The sequence below is a fragment of the Myotis brandtii genome, unplaced genomic scaffold (genome assembly GCF_000412655.1).
Source record: "Myotis brandtii unplaced genomic scaffold, ASM41265v1 scaffold115, whole genome shotgun sequence".
In the NCBI taxonomy this organism is placed as follows: domain Eukaryota; kingdom Metazoa; phylum Chordata; class Mammalia; order Chiroptera; family Vespertilionidae; genus Myotis; species Myotis brandtii.
The window spans coordinates 14,789,788-14,797,838 of NW_005353967.1; positions in this window are offsets into that span (position 1 = coordinate 14,789,788).

Below are 8,051 nucleotides of genomic sequence, written 5' to 3' on the forward strand. Positions count from 1 at the left end.
GGGAGGCTCTGGCTCCGCCGGCTGCCGCTGCCCCCTCGGAGGTATCCGCGGGCTCGCGCCGTGAAGGCGGGGAGGGATGGGACCGAAGGGACCTTTACGCCTCAGCGGGCATCACGTTGGAGAAATAACAGCGCCACGGCCACTTACTGGCCTGGAGCAGACGAGCGTGGCTTCGCACGTGTGTGCCACGATGACCCCTGGGTGTCGTGGACACCCACGTACCTGGGAGCCCAAGGACAACGGGGCCGGGGTCTTGACCTTGGCGCTGCGGCATCCCCTCGGACGGGGGCGACGTTGCTCACCCCCCTGGGGTGCGGGGCCCGGCAGAGTTTGGGAGCAGAGTCCCAGCTCTGCAGCTAACGATCGGAAAGACCTTGAACAGGTTCCTTCATCCGTACAATTAGTTATCCCTTCATCTCTTCGTGAAAATGAGTTTGAAAATGCCGATGAGGGATACAGTATGGAACCCTTTGTATCAGGCATTATTCTAATGTATTTACAGACGTTCCTTTTCTCCTTACAACACCCAGTGACCGGGTACCATTCTTTTCTCCATTGACAGGGGAGGAAACAGCAAGTATAACATCTCATGTGCCCGAGGTTAGAGGGAACTGGTAGGGGAGGGATTTGAACACAGGCAGCCCCACAGTAGAGTTCTGCTGTCACCCTTCATGCGGACTGGCTCTCCATACAGTGATTGTTATTGTTACCTTTTTAGTGCAGTGCCCAGAGCTTCTTTTGGTGGTTGATTCTTTGGCCACAGCCTGGCATCCTAAAGATGTGATGTTTCCCAAACTCATCGTTTCTGCTAAGCTGTGGCTAGTGGTTTCTGATCTATCTTGAGGTTACTGAGAGTCCACATGTGAGAGGCCATACTCCTCATTTCACAAATGACAGGCCTGGGGATTCCAGTGGTCATGCTATAGCTTTTCCCACTGCACTGTATGCTTCTACCTAGATAAACCAAAACGAAATATTCCTGTTTTGCATTTAAACAATAGCCTTTAGTTTGTTTGTTTTAAAATCCCCTTGTCCTTAACCAGATGGTGAAAGTCTATTTGTCTTTCAGATCCCAGATCCCTGCCATCCCATCCCCATACATAATTAATCATTAGCTCCTTTGGCGCACATAAACATAACTTGTCTTTGCTGAGGATTTGCATTATCTGGTAGTTGGAGATTTTTTTCCCCACCAGGGTGACTGTTATATTTTGCACCTATCTAGATGAATTATTTATACTAAGTGAATCAGTTATTAGAGACAGTCATATTATTTGCCAAGTTAAAACAGCCAAAATGATATTAGTCTTTTTCTTTCTCTATTTTTTAGCTAAAAGATATCTACTTACAGATAATGTTGTGAAATTGAAAGAATTTCAGCAAAAGAAGGTGGCTATTGCATACACTCTTCCTGGTACCAAAGGTAATTGAATCTGTTTTGTTAATTCTTACATTGTTCTGTCATTCAAGTTTTCTCTATCTCTGTCCCTGTTCAGTCTCTCCTTCAATGTCTCAGAAAAATTGAGATGATTTGTTCTTAGTGTCCTAGTCTACCCTGACATGCACCTTTCATCTCATTCTCTACCATTGCAGAGTCTATAGTTCTCCTTTTATTCCTTCACCCAGGATCCCAGAGAAATACTAAAACCAGTCCTCCTGATCCATGCCACTCAAAGGTTCACAGATCAGCAGCAACTGGGAGGTTGATTGGAATGCCAAACCTCAGGCCCTAGATGACTTGTGTGCACAGTGAAGTCCAAGGAGAACTGCTCCAGATAACTGGTGTTCAAACTTTTTGATGAAACCCTTAGTAAAAAATACACTTTATGTTACATCTCCAGTACCCACATACATAACTATATATAAATGCAATAAAATGAAACAAAACAGTGCTATATGTGGTGATGCATGTTCATATTTTCTACCCTGTGCTGGAAAAGTCAATAGGCTAAAACAAAGATTTATTTTAAACCTTAGCAAAATATTGACAATTATTGAGGCTGGGTGATGGGCACATGGGAGGTCAAACTACTTTTAGGTGGTTTGAAAACTTTTATTATAAAAAGCTAAAAATACAACACCACCACGTAGGTCCTCTTCCTTTTCAGCATCTGAGAAATCTTGTTGCATTCTTTCCCCCTCTCCTGCACACTGAGTTTTTTTCCCCAGTCCTTTAAATTCCTTTATAAACACAGCAAGACTCTCCTCTCTCCTCTCTTTTAGTTACTCTTTTATTTTCTTTATTCATTTTTTTAGCTCTTCTTCCTTTACTGTCAACTGTTTAAGAGCACCTATTTAACACTTCTTGCTTCTCTTCACTCACAGACCAGCCCTCTGGAAATCAGTCTTCCTTCACTGCTCTGCTAATCATCTATATATATAAAAGCCTAATATGCAAATTATCCCCATGGGAGTTTGACAGGGAGACCAATTGCTTGCTATGATGTGTGCTGGCCACCAGGGTGCAGCATGGAATGAAGGCAGGCCCTGGCCAGTAGCTAGGGAAGGGAGGCCCTAAGTCAGCAGGTGGACATCCCTCTCGCAGTCCAGGACCCCTCGCTCCTTACCACCTGCCTGCTCGCTGCTCCTTACTGCTTGGCTCGCTGCTCCTTAGCACTGCCACTGCACTCACCAGCTGTGAGCCTGGCTTCTGGTTGAGCGGCGCTCCCTCTGTGGGAGCACACTGACCACCAGGGGCAGCTCCTGCATTGAGCATCTGCCCCTTGGTGTTCAGTGCACATCATAGCGACCTGTCGTTCTGGCCTTTCGGCCGTAATGGTTGCTTAGGCTTTTATTATGTAGAATAGATAGTCAGTCATGTGTTACCTCCTAATCCATTGTTTTCAGGTAACTTTCTATAAATATATCTTGTTCTCTTGACTAGACTTTGCTCTTTCAGGTAGGAACCTTACCTCTTGTGTATGAATATGTGATAAGCACTTACATCTTGATTGGTTAGTTTTAAAATACAAATTGCGACCTGTCGTTCTGGCCGTTCGGCCGTAATGGTTGCTTAGGCTTTTATTATGTAGAATAGATAGTCAGTCATGTGTTACCTAATCCATCACTGTTTCAGGTAACTTTCTATAAATATATCTTGTCCTCTTGACTAGACTTTGCTCTTTCAGGGTAGGAACCATACCTCTTGTGTATGAATATGTGATAAGCACTTACATCTTGATTGGTTAGTTTTAAAATACAAATTACATCTGTTGAAATTTTGGATTCTTAAGGTTTATTAAGAAGGACTAACAAGGCCCTAGCCAGTTTGGCAAAGTGGATAGAGCGTCAGCCCTAGGACTGAAGGGTCTTGGGTTTGATTCCAGTCAAGGGCACGTTCCTCACTTGCAGGCTTGATCCCTGGCCCTGGTCAGGAGTGCATGCAAGAGGCATCAAATCCATGTGTCTCTCTTCCATCGATGTTTCTCTCTCTCTGTCTCTCCCTAAAAGTCAATGGAAAAATATCCTCTGGCAATCCATGTGTCTCTCTCCCATCGATGTTTCTCTCTCTGTGTCTCTCCCTAAAAGTCAATGGAAAAATATCCTCTGGTGAGGATTAACAAAAAACAAAACAAAAAAAGGATAAAGAAGTACAAGACATGAAGTCATCCCATTGAAATCTTTTATATTGGAAATTGTTTAGAACTATTTAATAGAACAAATCCTCTTAACTACAAAGAAATGAAAGGAATGAAAATAAGAACAATAATGCCTGTGATTTACTGGCAGTTACACTGCTGGCTCTGTGCTAAATGCTTCATGTATATTGTCTCAGGATAACCCCATGAGGTAGGTGTCATGATCCTAACTTTACATACAAGGAATCAGGTCTCACAGACAAGGGTCACCCCATAGCCTGCAAGTGACAGAGCCTAGATTTCAATCCAGGTCCTTCTATCACTAAAACCTTTAACCATTATGTGGTTCTGCAAGTAAAGATGGGAGGGTCCACTGCAGTATCAAACACAGTGGGCCTTCTTTTCTTATAAATCCAGAGCAGTGTCTGCCCAGCTTCCAGATCTTGCATTTTCAATGTATATTGTGCCACTTCTTTAAGCAGCATTCCTGCAAAGCTCTGAGCCTTGGAGCAAATCCTGTGGACTTTTCTTGGCAATTTCTGTTACTGAAAACAGCTCTGCCTTTGGTGCCTGCCTTGCCTCTCACCCCACATTCTGGTGAGAATACAGTTCCTTCCTAATGCCAAGAAGCTATGTTTCCTTTTGAGGTGTGATGGTCCCCACAGTTGATCAGACACAAGACAAGGGACAGAGACAGAGTATGATCACCTTGAAAAGAGTGACTTTTTTATTTACCCCTATGCATTCTCTAGTCCCGCAGTATGCTAACAACTGAGTAGGGAGAGACCAAGAGGAATGAAAGAGAGGCAAAAATGGGCCAAATGAAAGCAAAACAGACTATTTCTGAAACATGTGAGTCAACCACTGTGGACATTTTCCTTTCAGTTTTCCTGCTATGTGCTCTGCCAATTAATGGTTTAGATATCTTGGTTACATTTTCTTTCTTTTTTTTCTCTCATAAGTCTCCTATAGATACAGTTCTTTGGGCTAAACCGCTGGGATACTTTCAAACTAGTGTGCATAAAGATTATCAGATATTAAAAAACTAGAGGCTCAGTGTACGAAATTCATGCACTGGTAGGGTCCCTAGCAGCTGCCGGCTGCCGGCTGCTGGCCAGGGCCTTCCTCCCTTCCCCCTGCCAGCCCCGCCCCCTGGTCGAACTCCCGGACAAACTCCCAGTTGAGGGGACAATTTGCATACTATGCTTTTATTATATAAAATACATATTCTTGTACTCCTGTTCCCAGAGATTCTGTGTTGGACAGTCTTGAGTGGGGCCTGGGCTTTGCCCCAGTGACACAGATACTTTGTGTCACACACCATCTCTGACACTGCCGGGGTCCAGCCCCAGCGGTCCAGGGGTTCCCAAAGGTGTGGACGGAGTCAGCGAAGAATGAAGGACATGGAGACAGCATTCAGATGATCAGCATAGCCAGGTTCTCTCTTTATTCTAGGTGGATCCTCCTGTGCCTGGCTGAGGCCACAGAGAAGGAGCATCATAAGGTCAAGCCTAATTATGCTAAGAGGACTCTGCCCTCTAAGCTGGGACTTGTGGCTTTGCCAACAGGTCAGCCCAAGGCTTAACCCTATAGCCATGCCCCACATGACACTGCTCGAGGGGACCGGCCCGTGATGGGAGCTGTGAGGCCGGGAGCCCCTCTCAGTGCCCCTTTGTGGTGAGCCAGGTTCTGGCTTCCCCTTCTCCCAGTCAACCTCAGTGATAGTCACCCTACTGTGCTTTCTTCCAGAAACCTATTTGAGCAGCTTGGAGGAGAAATTGACCCAGAACAAGCTCATCTTGAAGGAGGAGCTGAGAACCTTACTTCATTTATGTGAGTCCCGCGATGATGTGGAACTGGCTAAACATGTCATTTACAGGTGAGGCATTTCCTTAGAATTCTGCCAGCCTTTGTCTCTTCTTACTGTGTTCCGTTTCCTGAGCAATTTCATCCACTTCCAAGGTTTAGGCATCACCCATGACTGCCAAATCTCTTGTCCAGATGCCTGCCCTGGGCTCCAGACATTTATATTCATTCTTCTAGCAAACACTTACTGGGTTCCTACTACATGCCAGGTGCTGGGATAGAAAAACAGATAATACATGCCCCAAGAAATCAGCAGCATACTCACTAACTCCACTTACACGTCCCTTAGGTCTTCACATGCAACTTATGCAGATTTCTTCCTTTTGCTGTGTTTTCTATTGCACTGACCAGTCACTCAGGGCAGATATCTGTGAGCCTCTTTCCCCTACTCTCATTGCTTCCCTCCCTGACAGGATAAGAAATCCGACTGCTTCCACATTCCTGGTGTCTCTCATCTCTAGCCTTGCTCTCTCTGTCCCTGTTCCCAGTGTCTCTCACGTGGATGGCCAGTGGATTCCTAGCGGGTCTCCCTTTTCCAGGCGTATGCCTGTTCTGTGGTGTCTGATCCCTTGTCAGAGTTTCCCACGTCAGAAGGAGCTCACACAAAATCATAGTCTGCTGTTAAGAAATCCAGCAAAGGTTTTGCTCCCTTGGGAGAAAATATGGGCTTCATTTCAGAAATTAAGTTCATTGCTTCTTTTCACCATTCTTTAAAGATATATTTCTATACATGAGCCTGCATTTATATTATACATTTATAGGGATAAAGGTAAGGTATTCATATACAGAATACTGGAAGAATATATACCGAAAGTTAACTGTGGTTCTCTGGGAATTACACACTTTATATTTTTTGTCTGTCTAAATGTGTACTTTCTGATTTCTCCAACTTGTCTATAGTGAATATTAGCAATTTTATAATGTGAAAAAATTAATGTTATTTTTAAAAAGGAAAATTAAAAACTAAGTACAGAAAAACACCAAAAAAGTAGGAAGAACAATATATTCCAAGTTCTGTTTCAGGTGTCTCTAGCTGCATAACAAACCATTCCATGGTTTAAACAGCCATTATTTATTATTTCCCAGAGCTCTGTGGGTCAGGAATTGAGGTCCATCTCAGCTGGGCGGTTCTTTGTTGGTGTAGACTAAAGTCACTTGCTCATCTGCAGGTCACTGGGCTGGGCTGGAAGGTCCAAGAAGGCTTCACCTGCATTCCCGATGCCTCAGTGCTCCTCCACCTGGCCCTCTCCTTGTAGTGTCTCACCATTTGTGAGTCTAGCTTGAGCTGTACTAGCCCATGGTCAAGTGGGAGCTGCAGGCCTTGTAGAGCTGCCCAATAGTGGCACCGCTTCATTTCTGATGCATTCTCTTGGTCAAAGCAAGTGCCCTGCCAGCTCAGATTCACAGGGAGGGGAAAGGATTCCACCTCTAGATGGATGGATGGAGCAGCTTGCTCATGCAGGAGAGGAGGAATTAATGGTGGCCCTCTTTGGGCCTATCTACCACTTCTAAGAAACCACTGTTAATATCTTGATATACTCTTCACCCTTGAACAACACAGGACTTGGGGCGCCAAAAATTCACATAGACTTAAGTTGTAAATTAACATCGTGGATTTACAACTGCAGATAGAAAATACATCCCTACCAATTATTTTCATACAAAGATATTATGATTTTGATAGGATCTATTTTACATAGTTGTAATTATTACTGTGAAAAAAAAATATTTTTTTGTTTTCTAATTAGTATTATAGCATAAGTGTTTTTGCTTGTTAATCATATGCTTAGGAACCACATTTTAATGCATATACCATATTGCATCATATGTTTGGTATTTTAATTAACTGTGCCCCTGTTGTTGAATGTCTAAATGATTTCTAACTTTTCATCAGTATGAATAGTGCCATGATTTTTACTGGTGAAACTGTACGCATAAAACTTGTTCTTTATTTCCTTTTTGGGTTCAGAGGGAGTGAACCTTTTAAAGGTTGTCAGGATAAGCTGCCAGGTTATTTTCTGAAATTTATTGTGGTTTATAATCACACTATACCAGCAAACCTAATTCTGTTATTTGTAATGATTAAGTTAAAATCATTAAAAATAACAGTTGTAGGCTAAGTAAAGAAAATAATCTTATGTAGTTGAATCATTTAAGACCCTCTGGATAGCTTTACTACCCAAAGCTATCAAATGTTTAAAAGAGAAATAAAGCAGGATAAAAATTTGAACACTCTTTCCACTCTGTTTTTCTTATGAACATTCAAAGTATGACTCATCCTTCCTTTATTGATGCTAATACTCTCTGCTCAGGTGCTGCCCTTCACTCTACTTGTGGACAGCTGGGCAAGTGGGAAGATGGGTGTGCCAGGGCCTAACCAACCCATCCCCTCTCTTCTGAGTCAGGCTGGGAAGAAGTATAGGGAGCTGAAATATAAGGCCTTTATTGGGCCAAAAGTAATGAGCAACCCAATCCCATCCTAATATTGACCATATTGGTTTACAGAGGGATTTTTAGATCCTCTAACTGGAACCAGAAGGTGATACATTATCTCTGTGACTTTCTAGGACTTTTAATTAGAACGAATGTCATTAAAATTGAGAAAAC